The sequence below is a fragment of the Lucilia sericata genome, unplaced genomic scaffold (assembly GCF_015586225.1).
Source record: "Lucilia sericata isolate MDLA Ls3-8-SP2 unplaced genomic scaffold, ASM1558622v1 Contig000199F_arrow, whole genome shotgun sequence".
Taxonomy (NCBI): domain Eukaryota; kingdom Metazoa; phylum Arthropoda; class Insecta; order Diptera; family Calliphoridae; genus Lucilia; species Lucilia sericata.
Window position 1 is genome coordinate 331,932 of NW_023994227.1, and position 16,413 is coordinate 348,344.

The window sequence follows — 16,413 nt, forward strand, 5'->3', positions numbered from 1 at the left end:
CTTGTCTATGGATCTATAGAGTGGTCTATTTACGAGTCTAATGATTTGACTATTATAAGTCTATAGCCTAGTTTATGAACTAATATATTGACCAATCTATGGACTATTCTTTTAACTAGTCTATGGGATGGTCTATTGATCAGTGTATGGAATAGTCTGTTTACCAGTCTATGGTATATTCACAAGACTGTGGTCAAGTCAATAGACTAGACTGTGGTCTAGTCAATAGACTAGACTAGATCAATATATTAGACTGTGGTCTAGACAATGGACTAGGCGTGGTCTAGTTAATAGAACAGACTGTGGTGTTATCAATAGACTTTGGTCTAATCAATACACTAAACTCCTCAACAAACGAGACTGCCGTCTAGTCAATAGACTTGACTCGCCGATAGACCAGACTAACGTCTAGTCAGTAGACTAAACTGTTTTCTAGTCAATAGACTAGGCTGTGGTCTAGTCAACAGACTAAGCTATGGTCTAGTCAATAGACTAGACTAGACTAGACTGTGGTCTAGTCAATAGACTAGACTGTGGTCTAGTCAATAGACTAGACTGTGGTCTAGTCAATAGACTAGACTGTGGTCTAGTCAATAGACTAGACTGTGGTCTAGTCAATAGACTAGACTGTGGTCTAGTCAATAGCCTAGACTGTGGTCTAGTCAATAGACTAGACTGTGGTCTAGTCAATAGACTAGACTGTGGTCTAGTGAATATACTAGACTGTGGTCTAGTCAATAGACTAGACTGTGGTCTAGCCAATAGACTAGACTGTGGTCTAGTCAATAGACTAAACTGTGGTCTAGTCAATAGACTAGACTGTGGTCTAGTCAATAGACTAAACTATGGTCTAGTCAATAGACGAAACTGTGGTCTAGTCAATAGACTAGACTGTCTAGAGTGTCTAGTCAACTGACTATACTGTCTAGTCAAAAGTCTATTGATCAGTTTATGGAATAGTCTGTTTACCAGTCTATGGTATATTAACCAGTCTATTGATTAGTCTATTGCTTAGTCTATGGACTAGTCTATAGCTTAGTATATTGACTAGTCTATAAACTAGTCTATGGAATATACTACGTTCAGCCCTATTGACTAGTCTTTTGACCAGTCTATGGACTAATCTATGAACTATCCTATAACCTAGTTTGTGAAATAGTCTATGGCCAAGTCTACAAACTAATCTATAATCTAGCCTATGGATAGTAATAGGTCCTAATTTGGTTGTAACCATACTCTTTATATGTGTATTGCCTGGTCTCCTGACCAGTATATCGACCAGTCAATGCAATAGTCTTTGGACTATTCTATTCAAAAGTCTATTGAGTTGTCTATTCACCAGTCTTAGTTAGTCTATGGACTAACTTATAGCCCAGTCTATGGACTAGTCTATTGACCAGTCTATGTACTATACTAAGGACTATCGTACTAAACTAGTCTAGTTGCATAGACTAATCTATGGTCTGGTCCTAGTCTGCTTACCAGTCTATTGACTAGTCTATGTATTAGTCCTTAGACTAGTCAATGGTCTAGTCTAAGACAACTCGACCAAAAAGTATTGAAAAAAGTGCAAAGTATTTCGTAATCAAAGAAATTCAATAAAAATTAATAATTTTTGAAAATCTCTTTTAATTTAAAATTTAATAACATTATACATACGTAAATCCCTAAACATAATTTTTAAAACATATTTTTTTTATTTTTTGCTTTCAACTCTTCCATTGACCAGCAGAAGCATCACATTAAATTTTATTAACAACTTAAAATTTAATTACTTTATAATTAATCTATTAAAGAAAACCAAACGCAAAAACATATAAAAAATACAAGGAAATATAGAAAAACGTTTAATTACCTTTTAACATTATTGATACCGAACACTACGGTTTATGAAGTACAGGTGGTAGGCGAGGCAGTGGCATGCTGTGCCTCAAATAGGCGCAAGTACGTTAAACAACGTACATACGCACCCCACAACGCACAAACTGATGATGACGAAGAGACCGCAAGCAGTACTTTAAGATGGGGAGAGAGAGTGGGTAAGAGAAGCAGCTAAATGATGCTGGTGTTGTTACTGAAGAAGCTGTTAATGCAGCAGCAATAATTTTAATTCCGCTGCTGGTTGTAATTGTTATTGTTAGTTGGTAACTTAAAGCAGCAACAACAACAACTCTTAATAAAACAAACGAAATTTTTATTTATTTTTCTTCTTGTTTTGTTGTTGATCGTGGGGGTGGTGAAAAATAACGATATTTTGTCTGTTTTCTGGTTGTTTGTTTGAAAAATAACAATAATACAGAGGCCGGCTAGAGATGATGATAATGGTTTAGATCAAGCATTACGACATAGACATATAAATTTTATTTAATTTTTTTCTTGTTGCTCTTATTGGATACAAAAAGAAACAAATTTTGAACTAAACCGAGAACAAAAAATTAAAAAAAAAAACGAAAAAAAAAAAAACTTTTTTATGAAAAATTTCGCTCTTGCTTTATGGTGGATTAATTTTTTTATTTTTATTTTGTATTTTTCTTTAATTGAGGGGGCGTTATGGTTTTTTGTTGAAAATTTGTTGTGGCCATTAACACTGTATTCATTTGCTTCTTTTCTTCCAATCTAATGCTAATGCCTCCGATGCCTCTACTGCTGTGGCTGCTTCTACTTCTTATGATTTGGTACATCTATTCCATTTAAATACACACAGGTAACATACATATACATACATACACTTTACAAGATACACTTGAATTCATTATTATTTTTATTTTATTTTCTAGTTCATGTTTCATTTATTCCGTATGTCTTTTTTTTCTCATTTAATGGATTTTTTTAGTTAAATTGTTGTAGTTGTTGCTGTTGTACATTTGTTGTTTTTTTTTCTGTTGTTGAGACTGTAAGAAAATTGGAAAAGAATTTAACATTGAAATAAAATTTTTAAATTGTTTTTTAAAGTTTACAAGAAAAAAATTTCAGAGAGAATTTTTAGCTATAAAGATTAATGGAAATTACTTTATTAGTAAAAGATAAATTTTACTATTTATGTTTAAATAAAAATATTTTTTATGTTCTTTTATTGAATAATAAAGGAATCAAGGTTGTCTGCAGTTATCAATTAAATAGCAAGGTTAAAAAAATGAAAACTGTGATTTATTTATTCCGCCATTAATATTTGTAATCGATTAATCAGTTCTGTTTACTTGATTACTAACTAACTAACTAACTAACTACTAACTAACTAACTAACTAACTAACTAACTAACTACTAACTAACTAACTAACTAACTAACTAACTAACTAACTAACTAACTAACTAACTAACTAACTAACTAACTAACTAACTAACTAACTAACTAACTAACTAACTAACTAACTAACTAACTAACTAACTAACTAACTAACTAACTAACTAACTAACTAACTAACTACTAACTAACTAACTAACTAACTAACTAACTAACTAACTAACTAACTAACTAACTAACTAACTAACTACTAACTAACTAACTAACTAACTAACTAACTAACTAACTAACTAACTAACTAACTAACTAACTAACTAACTAACTAACTAACTAACTAACTAACTAACTAACTAACTAACTAACTAACTAACTAACTACTAACTAACTAACTAACTAACTAACTAACTAACTAACTAACTACTAACTAACTAACTAACTAACTAACTAACTAACTAACTAACTAACTAACTAACTAACTAACTAACTAACTAACTAACTAACTAACTAACTAACTAACTAACTAACTAACTAACTAACTAACTAACTAACTAACTAACTAACTAACTAACTAACTAACTACTAACTAACTAACTAACTAACTAACTAACTAACTAACTACTAACTAACTAACTAACTAACTAACTAACTAACTAACTAACTAACTAACTAACTAACTAACTAACTAACTAACTAACTAACTAACTAACTAACTACTAACTAACTAACTAACTACTAACTAACTAACTAACTAACTAACTAACTAACTAACTAACTAACTAACTAACTAACTAACTAACTAACTAACTAACTAACTAACTAACTAACTAACTAACTAACTAACTAACTAACTAACTAACTAACTAACTAACTAACTACTAACTAACTAACTAACTAACTAACTAACTAACTAACTAACTAACTAACTAACTAACTAACTAACTAACTAACTAACTAACTAACTAACTAACTAACTAACTAACTAACTAACTAACTAACTAACTAACTAACTACTAACTAACTAACTAACTAACTAACTAACTAACTAACTAACTAACTAACTAACTAACTAACTAACTAACTAACTAACTAACTAACTAACTAACTAACTACTAACTAACTAACTAACTAACTAACTAACTAACTAACTAACTAACTAACTAACTAACTAACTAACTAACTAACTAACTAACTAACTAACTAACTAACTAACTAACTAACTAACTAACTAACTAACTAACTAACTAACTAACTAACTAACTAACTACTAACTAACTAACTAACTAACTAACTAACTAACTAACTAACTAACTAACTAACTAACTAACTAACTAACTAACTAACTAACTAACTAACTAACTAACTAACTAACTAACTAACTAACTAACTAACTAACTAACTAACTAACTAACTAACTAACTACTAACTAACTACTAACTAACTAACTAACTAACTAACTACTAACTAACTAACTAACTAACTAACTAACTAACTAACTAACTAACTAACTAACTAACTAACTAACTAACTAACTACTAACTAACTAACTAACTACTAACTAACTAACTAACTAACTAACTAACTAACTAACTAACTAACTAACTACTAACTAACTAACTAACTAACTAACTAACTAAACTAACTAACTAACTAACTAACTAACTAACTAACTAACTAACTAACTAACTAACTAACTAACTAACTAACTAACTAACTAACTAACTAACTAACTAACTAACTAACTAACTAACTAACTAACTAACTAACTAACTACTAACTAACTAACTAACTAACTAACTAACTAACTAACTAACTAACTAACTTAACTACTAACTAACTAACTAACTAACTAAACTAACTAACGAACTAACTAACTAACTACTACTAACTAACTAACTAACTAACTAACTAACTAACTAACTAACTAACTAACTAACTAACTACTAACTAACTAACTAACTAACTAACTAACTAAGTAAGTAACTAACTAACTAACTAACTAGCAAACTGTGTAAACCATAGACTATTCCATAAACTATTCAATACACTAATCAAGAGACTGATGAATGGACCAGTAGACTATTCACCAGTCTATGTCCTAGTTTATGGACTAGTCTATGAAAGTTCATGAACTAGTCTTTATTTATGTGTAGCCTCGTCTTCTGACTAGTTTATTGGATTCTATGAATTACTCTATTCACCAGTCTGTTGACTAGTTAAAGGACTAGTCAACGGACTAGTTAACGGACTAGTCAACAGACTACTCAATACACTGGTGAATAGTCAACTGGTCTATTCACCATTCCACTGATTAATCCATTGGCTAGTTACTAGTTTTTTGACCAGTAGATGGGCCAATCTGTGAATTATCCTCTAGTGCATGAAAAATTCTATGTCCAAGTCTACGGTTATGATAATTTTTGGTTAGAATCCTACTTGTTATCTGACATGTTTTTAAATTAAGTCCTTTCATATTAATCATATTCCCAAAATATTTTTCTTTATCAAAATGGTTTAAATTTCATAACAAAAAATATGTTACCAAATATTAAATCTTTTCAATAACTTGCTTTTTTTTGTAGAATAAATGAAAATATATGTATGTAAATACAAATACAAATCTTTTCTGATTATTAAATAACTTTGGCCATAAATTCCTTCGTTTATATTATCCTAAAACAATAACCATAAATACCTCAAACTATGCAATAAACTAACATTCCTAAGGAAAGCCTAAAAATATACAAACAACAATCGTTCAATTTTTACATAAATTTTTATTAAATGATTTTAATTAAATTTGTGTAAATTTTCTTACAAAACGAAAAAGAAAAAAGTAAAGAATAATTTAATGAATTTTGGGTGTGTGTGTGTGTGTGTGTCTGTTTGTTTGTACGTTACATTAACATTTTACTTTAATTTAAAAATAACAAACTTTTTGTTCTTAAACATTTTCATGATTTTATATTCGTATAATAATAAAAACATAAAATTATAACATTTACAGCTAAAAGAAAAAACAAGAAGAAAACAAATCAATATTTTATACTAAGAGAGAAAAACATGTAAAATACAATATTTGTATGTATTTAAATACATAACGGAGATGTAAAAGTTTGTTATAAATGTACTTTTTGTTTAGGGAGTACTTTTTCCAACTTAAAGCTTATGGCTTTGAAAGTTTTAAAAACAAATAACTGATTTTTCTATGAGAACTTTTGAGTAATATTTACATATTTTTTGGTATGAATTTAGGATTTTGTTCTTCATATTCCTTATAAAAATTTTGTATATTTTACAAATTTTATAAAAAGTAGTATTTCTACTACTATTTTGAAATTGAAATGTAAAAATAGATATCAAATCAATTTTATTTATGCAATAAATTTCTGTTAAACATTTTTAGAATTTTCTACTTTTTGCAAAAAACTACTAAATATTTTAGTACTTCTTGGATAAAATAAATAAATCATAATTTTCTAAAATTTATATACAAATTCCATAAAATATTTCCTATTTTTAACGTATTTTTAAAAAAGTAGTATTTTTACTACTGTTTTTGAATTGGAAATTAGTTCAGATTTCAAATCAACTTTATCTTTACAACAAATTTCTTAAAAATTTAATAAAATTTTTTAAAAATTTTACTTTTTTGAGAAAAGTACTAAATAATTAAGTACTTTTTACCAAGCTTCAACTCAAAACATTATTTTTTTAAAGAACTTATTATTAATAAGGTTAGTCAATACAAAAATGTTCTATATTTAACATACTTTTTAAAAAGTAGTATTTCTACTACTATTTTTGATTTAAAAAATTTGTTTGGATTTCAAATCAACATTATATATACAAACAATTTCAGTTAAATATTTGCACAATTTACTGCTTTTTTCAAAAAAGTACTAAATAATTTAGTACTTTTAACAAATTTCAACTAAAAACAATGTTTTTTTAAAGTTCTTATTCTTAATAATTGTATTCCATACAAAAATTTTCTATATTTAACATATTTTTAAAAAGTAGTATTTCTACTACTATTTTTGAATTGAAAAGTATTAATAAGTACTTCATTAATGCAGTAAATTTCAGTTAAATTTTTTCACAATTTACTACTTTTTTCAGAAAAGTACTAAATAATTAAGTACTTTTTACCAAGCTTCAGCTAGAAACATCGTTTCTTAAAGAACTTATTATTAATAAGCATAGTCCATACAAAAAAGTTCTATATTTAAAATATTTTTAAAAAAGCAGTATTTCTACTACTATTTTTGAATTAAAAAATTTGTATGGATTTCAAATCAACATTATATATACAAACAATTTCAGTTAAATTTTATATTCAATATACTACTTTTTTAAAAAAGGTACTAAAAAATTATAACTCAACTTTATTAATGTAATAAATTTTAGTTAAATTTTTTTACAATTTACTACTTTTTTCAAAAAAGTACTGAATAATTATTTAGTTCTTTTTAACAAACTTCCACAAAAAATTATGTTTTTTTTAAATACATATCCTTAATAATTATATTCCATACACACATTTTCAATATTTAGCACATTTCTTAAAAAGTAGTATTTCTACTACTATTTTTAAATTGAAAATTAAATATGGATTTGCATATAAATTTTAATTAAAATTGCTTAAAAAAAAAAAAAAAAAAAATTAGTAGTTAATACCCATTTTTCAAAACTACTACATAAATAATTTAGTACTTTTTGTAAACAATTGCCAAGATATTCCCCTTAAAAGTACCATCCATACTAGAATAAATTTATTATTTATTTACTTTTTATAATTTCCCCCTCAAATTTTAAGTATAATATTTTTTAATTAGTTAATCAATACAATTAATTAGTTAATCAATAGAATTAAATTCAAGTACAATTTGTAATATTTTGTTCTACACAGCAAGTTTCATAAAACATACTCACACTTTAAGAGATACCAAAAAAAAATTTGTATAATACTAACACAAATACAAAACAAAATAAACAAGAACAACAAAAAATAACATCGACAACAACAAAGAGGACGAATAAACTTCATCGTAACCGTTATGGGAGAAAAGGCAAAATAAAAAACAAAACTTCAAATGCTTTTTATATGTGTTTGTGTGTACTACAAATGTTAGAGAGGAAATATGGTGATATACCGTTATATGCTGAGTAAACTACACTTTAATCCACATACATACATACTAACATCTCTACAATATAATATTATATAGTACTCTTTCATTTGGTACAATTGCTGCACAGTGGGTGTTAAAGTGGATATTTTCCAAATGTTTTCATTTTAGTTAAACAATTAGTAGTTAAAATGTATAATTTATTGAAGTAATGAAAGACAAATTACTACAAATTTGATTAAAAAAAATTAAGAAAAGAATTTAATAAAAAAATACTCATATCAAAGAAAAATAAACTTCCAGAGACACCAGACCTCTTTATAACTTCGATCAGTTCATATGCACTAATCAAATTAAAAAGCAGTTTCGTTTAGTACCTATTTAAAAACGACTTTTTGTAATTTCTTTCCCTAAAGTCCACTGTCCCTATTATTTGTTTAGTATGTATATATGTATGTATGAATGTGTGTATTAGTATATTGTACGATGTACATCCTTTAAATGTTAATTTGTTTTCTTCTTTTTGTACTTTTTGCTAAACTTGTTTTTTATGCCTTCAATTCTGCAATTTCATTTGATTGTTTGTTATTGTTTCGTTTTTGTAGTTGTTGTTCTTGTTGTTATTATTTTTATTGTTGTGCTTTCTCTTATACTTTTTCGTCTGTTTGGATCCTTTGAGAATTTTATCGTTATTACTGCCAACTAAACAGAACAGCCCTTATTGCTTTCAATTTGTAATAACACTCAAGAAAAATTAAATTATTTTAAAGAATTTATTTATTAAATGGTTGTTGTTGTTTTATTTTGTATTGAATTTGTTTTTCATTTTTTTGTGAATAAATAAGGGAAGCTGCTTAACATTCATTCATTTGTTTTTGTGTATTTTTATTGATTTTGCTAATTAAATTTCTAGTTTTTTGTATTTTTGTTTTGCTTAAGTTTGCATTTTCTCATTTTTCATTTTGTTTTCACCTGCCAATATTCTTTCGTCACCTTAACGTTTCTTACTCCTCTATTACAGCCTCATCCTGTTTCTCTGTCATTTTTGTTTACTTTTTCTCGTGTTTTGATTTTTTGTTTTTCTGTCTTGTTTTTTTACTTAAAGGTGGGTGTGTTGTAAACTGTCATTTATTTAGTTTTTACTTACCCTACACCTTTAAAAATGGGAATGAGTTTGTGCTAGTGTTAGTTATTACCAAAACTAAACATCATTTTCGTACTTGTTTTTTCTACGTACTTGTAGGGCATCAAATAGTCGAACATTCTCAACAAAACAATTTCAGTTCTTTGTTGTCGATTTAGTCTTTTTATGATTTTTATATTTAGTATTATTTTATTTAAGTTATTTATTGAATTGTTTACAAAAAAACTACTATATTTATGATTTAAGTATTATAATTTTATGGATTAGAATCCACAGAAAGTCAATGTATTCCTTAAAAAAAATATGTATCAACCAGATTTTAGTCACGATATAGTAAGATTCTAGTTCAGTTGTAGTTCAGTTCTAGTTCAGTTCTAGTTCAGTTCTAGTTCAGTTCTAGTTCAGTTCTAGTTTTCTAGTTCAGTTCTAGTTCAGTTCTAGTTCAGTTCTAGTTCAGTTCTAGTTCAGTTCTAGTTCAGTTCTAGTTCAGTTCTAGTTCAGTTCTAGTTCAGTTCTAGTTCAGTTCTAGTTCAGTTCTAGTTCAGTTCTAGTTCAGTTCTAGTTCAGTTCTAGTTCAGTTCTAGTTCAGTTCTAGTTCAGTTCTAGTTCAGTTCTAGTTCAGTTCTAGTTCAGTTCTAGTTCAGTTCTAGTTCAGTTCTAGTTCAGTTCTAGTTCAGTTCTAGTTCAGTTCTAGTTCAGTTCTAGTTCAGTTCTAGTTCAGTTCTAGTTCAGTTCTAGTTCAGTTCTAGTTCAGTTCTAGTTCAGTTCTAGTTCAGTTCTAGTTCAGTTCTAGTTCAGTTCTAGTTCAGTTCTAGTTCAGTTCTAGTTCAGTTCTAGTTCAGTTCTAGTTCAGTTCAGTTCTAGTTCAGTTCAGTTCAGTTCTAGTTCAGTTCAGTTCTAGTTCAGTTCAGTTCAGTTCAGTTCTAGTTCAGTTCAGTTCTAGTTCAGTTCTAGTTCAGTTCAGTTCTAGTTCAGTTCTAGTTCAGTTCTAGTTCAGTTCTAGTTCAGTTCTAGTTCAGTTCAGTTCTAGTTCAGTTCTAGTTCAGTTCTAGTTCAGTTCTAGTTCAGTTCTAGTTCAGTTCTAGTTCAGTTCTAGTTCAGTTCTAGTTCAGTTCTAGTTCAGTTCTAGTTCAGTTCTAGTTCAGTTCTAGTTCAGTTCTAGTCAGTTCTAGTTCAGTTCTAGTTCAGTTCTAGTTCAGTTCTAGTTCAGTTCTAATTCAGTTCTAGTTCAGTTCTAGTTCAGTTCAGTTCTAGTTCAGTTCTAGTTCAGTTCTAGTTCAGTTCTAGTTCAGTTCTAGTTCAGTTCTAGTTCAGTTCTAGTTCAGTTCTAGTTCAGTTCTAGTTCAGTTCTAGTTCAGTTCTAGTTCAGTTCTAGTTCAGTTCTAGTTCAGTTCTAGTTCAGTTCTAGTTCAGTTCTAGTTCAGTTCTAGTTCAGTTCTAGTTCAGTTCTAGTTCAGTTCTAGTTCAGTTCTAGTTCAGTTCTAGTTCAGTTCTAGTTCAGTTCTAGTTCAGTTCTAGTTCAGTTCTAGTTCAGTTCTAGTTCAGTTCTAGTTCAGTTCTAGTTCAGTTTCTAGTTCAGTTCTAGTTCAGTTCTAGTTCAGTTCTAGTTCAGTTCTAGTTCAGTTCTAGTTCAGTTCTAGTTCAGTTCTAGTTCAGTTCTAGTTCAGTTCTAGTTCAGTTCTAGTTCAGTTCTAGTTCAGTTCTAGTTCAGTTCTAGTTCAGTTCTAGTTCAGTTCTAGTTCAGTTCTAGTTCAGTTCTAGTTCAGTTCTAGTTCAGTTCTAGTTCAGTTCTAGTTCAGTTCTAGTTCAGTTCTAGTTCAGTTCTAGTTCAGTTCTAGTTCAGTTCTAGTTCAGTTCTAGTTCAGTTCTAGTTCAGTTCTAGTTCAGTTCTAGTTCAGTTCTAGTTCAGTTCTAGTTCAGTTCTAGTTCAGTTCTAGTTCAGTTCTAGTTCAGTTCTAGTTCAGTTCTAGTTCAGTTTCTTAGTTTCAGTTCTAGTTCAGTTCTAGTTCAGTTCTAGTTCAGTTCTAGTTCAGTTCTAGTTCAGTTCTAGTTCAGTTCTAGTTCAGTTCTAGTTCTAGGTTCAGTTCTAGTTCTAGTTCAGTTCTCGTTCAGTTCTAGTTCAGTTCTAGTTCAGTTCTAGTTCAGTCTAGTTCAGTTCTAGTTCAGTTCTAGTTCTAGTTCTAGTTCGTCTAGTTCAGTTCTAGTTCAGTTCTAGTTCAGTTCTAGTTCAGTCTAGTTCAGTTCTAGTTCATTCTAGTTCAGTTCTAGTTCAGTTTAGTTCAGTTCTAGTTCCGTTCTAGTTCAGTTCTAGTTCAGTCTAGTTCAGTTCTAGTTCAGTTCTAGTTCAGTTCTAGTTCAGTTCTAGTTCAGTTTCTAGTTCAGTTCTAGTTCAGTTCTAGTCTAGTTCTAGTTCAGTTTCTAGTTCAGTTCTAGTTCAGTTCTAGTTCAGTTCTAGTTCAGTTCTAGTTCAGTTCTAGTTCAGTTCTAGTTCTAGTTCAGTTCTAGTTCTAGTTCAGTTCTAGTTCAGTTTCTAGTTCAGTTCAGTTCTAGTTCAGTTCTAGTTCAGTTCAGTTCTAGTTCAGTTCTAGTTCAGTTCTAGTTCAGTTCTAGTTCAGTTCTAGTTCAGTTCTAGTTCAGTTCAGTTCTAGTTCAGTTCTAGTTCAGTTCTAGTTCAGTTCTAGTTCAGTTCTAGTTCAGTTCTAGTTCAGTTCTAGTTCAGTTCTAGTTCAGTTCTAGTTCAGTTCTAGTTCAGTTCTAGTTCAGTTCTAGTTCAGTTCTAGTTCAGTTCTAGTTCAGTTCTATTCAGTTCTAGTTCAGTTCTAGTTCAGTTCAGTTCTAGTTCAGTTCTAGTTCAGTTCTAGTTCAGTTCTAGTTCAGTTCTAGTTCAGTTCTAGTTCAGTTCTAGTTCAGTTCTAGTTCAGTTCTAGTTCAGTTCTAGTTCAGTTCTAGTTCAGTTCTAGTTCAGTTCTAGTTCAGTTCTAGTTCAGTTCTAGTTCAGTTCTAGTTCAGTTCTAGTTCAGTTCTAGTTCAGTTCTAGTTCAGTTCTAGTTCAGTTCTAGTTCAGTTCTAGTTCTAGTCAGTTCTAGTTCTAGTTCAGTTCTAGTTCAGTTCTAGTTCAGTTCTAGTTCAGTTCTAGTTCAGTTCTAGTTCAGTTCTAGTTCAGTTCTAGTTCAGTTCTAGTTCAGTTCTAGTTCAGTTCTAGTTCAGTTCTAGTTCAGTTCTAGTTCAGTTCTAGTTCAGTTCTAGTTCAGTTCTAGTTCAGTTCTAGTTCAGTTCTAGTTCAGTTCTAGTTCAGTTCTAGTTCAGTTCTAGTTCAGTTCTAGTTCAGTTCTAGTTCAGTTCTAGTTCAGTTCTAGTTCAGTTCTAGTTCAGTTCTAGTTCAGTTCTAGTTCAGTTCTAGTTCAGTTCTAGTTCAGTTCTAGTTCAGTTCTAGTTCAGTTCTAGTTCAGTTCTAGTTCAGTTCTAGTTCAGTTCTAGTTCAGTTCTAGTTCTAGTTCAGTTTAGTTCTAGTTCAGTTCTAGTTCAGTTCTAGTTCAGTTCTAGTTCAGTTCTAGTTCAGTTCTAGTTCAGTTCAGTTCTAGTTCAGTTCTAGTTCAGTTCTAGTTCAGTTCTAGTTCAGTTCTAGTTCAGTTCTAGTTCAGTTCTAGTTCAGTTCTAGTTCAGTTCTAGTTCAGTTCTAGTTCAGTTCTAGTTCAGTTCTAGTTCAGTTCTAGTTCAGTTCTAGTTCAGTTCTAGTTCAGTTCTAGTTCAGTTCTAGTTCAGTTCTAGTTCAGTTCTAGTTCAGTTCTAGTTCAGTTCTAGTTCAGTTCTAGTTCAGTTCTAGTTCAGTTCTAGTTCAGTTCTAGTTCAGTTCTAGTTCAGTTCTAGTTCAGTTCTAGTTCAGTTCTAGTTCAGTTCTAGTTCAGTTCTAGTTCAGTTCTAGTTCAGTTCTAGTTCAGTTCTAGTTCAGTTCTAGTTCAGTTCTAGTTCAGTTCTAGTTCAGTTCTAGTTCAGTTCTAGTTCAGTTCTAGTTCAGTTCTAGTTCAGTTCTAGTTCAGTTCTAGTTTCAGTTCTAGTTCAGTTCTAGTTCAGTTCTAGTTCAGTTCTAGTTCAGTTCTAGTTCAGTTCTAGTTCAGTTCTAGTTCAGTTCTAGTTCAGTTCTAGTTCAGTTCTAGTTCAGTTCTAGTTCAGTTCTAGTTCAGTTCTAGTTCAGTTCTAGTTCAGTTCTAGTTCAGTTCTAGTTCAGTTCTAGTTCAGTTCTAGTTCAGTTCTAGTTCAGTTCTAGTTCAGTTCTAGTTCAGTTCTAGTTCAGTTCTAGTTCAGTTCTAGTTCAGTTCTTGTTCAGTTGTACTTCATTTGTAGGTGATTTAGTTATTATTGTTAGTTTTTATTTTTTGCAAAATAATTGTAACTTGCTTATTTTTGGGTCTTTTCATTGCATTCTTTTAATTTTGTATAATCACCCCCAAAATAGTATAAACCTACATACATGTACCTAAATATGAATATTAGTCATGCCATATCAAATCCTTCTTATTATTCATCTTCTATTTGATCGCTTTGAACTAATATTACTAATAAATATTTGTATGTGAAAAAATACAGGTGTAGGTGTTTTTATTTTGTTTATTTCCAAAAAAAATGTTGTCGTTTTTTATTTGTATACTCTGTGGTGGCACAAGTACTATTTTTGTTTATTTATCCAAAATCATAAAAAAATTACGAACGAAATTATTTACTTCATATAGGATTCTGTTAAATATTTTTCCATGTTTTTTTTATTTTATGTCTGATCGATATGAAGCAAATTGTTTAATTAATAGATATACAACAAGTGATAGGTGTGTGTGTTTATTATACGAAATTTCAACATATAGAGCTTCATTTTTTAATAAAGATATTAGAAATTTAGAAAATGTTTTTTTTAATTTATTTTTTACTAATATTCTTGTTTGTTTAACATAAACATAATGGAATTTTGATTTTCTGTTGCTATTGGTATTATGAGCGGCACATCATTAGGGCGCCGATTGGATGGTTATGAAAGTGTTTATAAAAAAAGTGATAGACGTAAGTTCAAACAACTCTCCACGTGCTTTTGAAGTTATTTTAATTATAGCTATGTGTATAAAAACATTAAGTTTATTGAAATCTATTAGAGGGGATTTTTTTTTTACTATTTAAGAAGGATTCTTGAAGAAAATTTTTGAAGTTTTCAGTTGTAGTTCAGTTCTCAGTTCTAGTACAAATATAGTTAAGTTCTAAACATTTTAACACATATTATTATAATAATCCATTTTATTTCTTGGCATTGGAATTTTAAATATGCAACAATTGTAAATAATCATTTTTAGGGTTTCTAATTTTCTAATATTTAAAATTTATTAAATAATTCTCCTTACACTTTATAGAACTAGATTTTCTTAATACAAAAATGCTGTACCTATACAAAGGGATTTTATCTTCAAATTTTAGAAATAGAAATGTATCCAAAAAAATTCCTTTATAAGACTAAATTTTCTTTAAATTATCCAAAGATTCTTTATGCATATTAAAAGCCTTATTTATAAAAAATTTTCAAATATTTACATATAGCACAAATTAACTTTCCAAAGCATTTCTATATAATTAAAACAATTTATAGCAATAAACAACCTTTATTTATCGGAAATTCTCAGAATTCGAAAACCATATTCATTATTATAATAGCTCTAGCATATTCTGTAAATTATCATTGTGACAATTTTGCAACTGTGTTAATCTGTTATTGTATGATGGTCGAGGTTTTGCTCTTTCTTATAAAATGCTAACAAGACGATGATAATGATAATGATGATGACATAGTTTTTAGCATTCGAGTGTTTAACAAACCGATGAAAATAAGTATAATAATGCATTTTTACTTATTATTATGTTTTATTTTATTTTCCAGCTTTTGCACACTGTAAAAGTAATAAAAACAATACTCGTAATGATGAATGGGTTTTTAAAACTAAAACTACAGATTATTTACAAATAAAATGGAGGCTGAATAAACAACAAAATGAAAGGATAGATGGAGAGAGAGAGAAAGCACAACATAATAAAGAGTATATAAATGTAAATAAACATTAGAGGGAAAGAGAAAGAGAGAGAGAAAATAAAACTCGACATTTGATGAATTAAAATCAACAGCAAAAATACAACTACAACTATTGAAGTAAGCGAAAGATGAATAGGAGCCAAGAGAAAAATACAAAAAAAAAGAGTTTATGCGGGTGTGTTACTAACATTACTTGCATTGATTTAGTAAATACGTATGTATGTATCTGAATATTCTTAAATATGTATGTAACTTCGTATTTAATATAGAAACATAAAACGCACAAGTGTGTGTGTGTAAAGACAGATTTTCAACAACAATTTTTTGCTATTATCGTTCTTGTTTATTCACGATGATACTGGTGATGATGTTATATTGTTGTTGCTACAAAAATAGTTTTTTTTGTTGTAGTTGTTATTGTTATTGCTGCATAAAATAAAAACCTCCGAGACGACATTAATATATTGTATACGACCTTCACCTATTTTCCCCATTTTTTCTACCAATGACTTTTATACAACTCAAATGAAACTGCAGCAACAAAACTCTTCATTAACAAACAACAACAGCATCATCATCATCATCAACAACATCATCATCACCATCATCGACGAACGAGCGAACGAACGACTAAATAACCAAACCACCACCCACTTTTAGGATACACAAAATTGCACTACAGAGCAAGTGTGTTTGTGTGTGTGTAAATATGTATGTAGTTTTTAACTCAACATTAATACAAAAAGAACCTTTTAACTCTGCTCATTGCACTTACACTAGAACTTTTACTACAGTTCCATGGTTACATGTCTATTAGAGAATGAAATCGTGGGTTAA

General features: G+C 29.1%; 1 protein-coding gene across 7 annotated transcripts in view; it reads right to left on the bottom strand.

Moving 5' to 3' along the window:
• Positions 1-16,413, bottom strand: part of LOC119601904 (homeobox protein 5) — a 92,049-nt gene that overhangs the window by 62,285 nt on the left and 13,351 nt on the right. For all 7 annotated transcript variants that reach the window (XR_005231279.1, XR_005231280.1, XM_037953144.1 and 4 more), the window contains exon 2: positions 1,856-2,891. The gene's annotated coding sequence lies outside the window, so the exon portion shown is untranslated. The remainder of the gene's footprint in view (positions 1-1,855; positions 2,892-16,413) is intronic.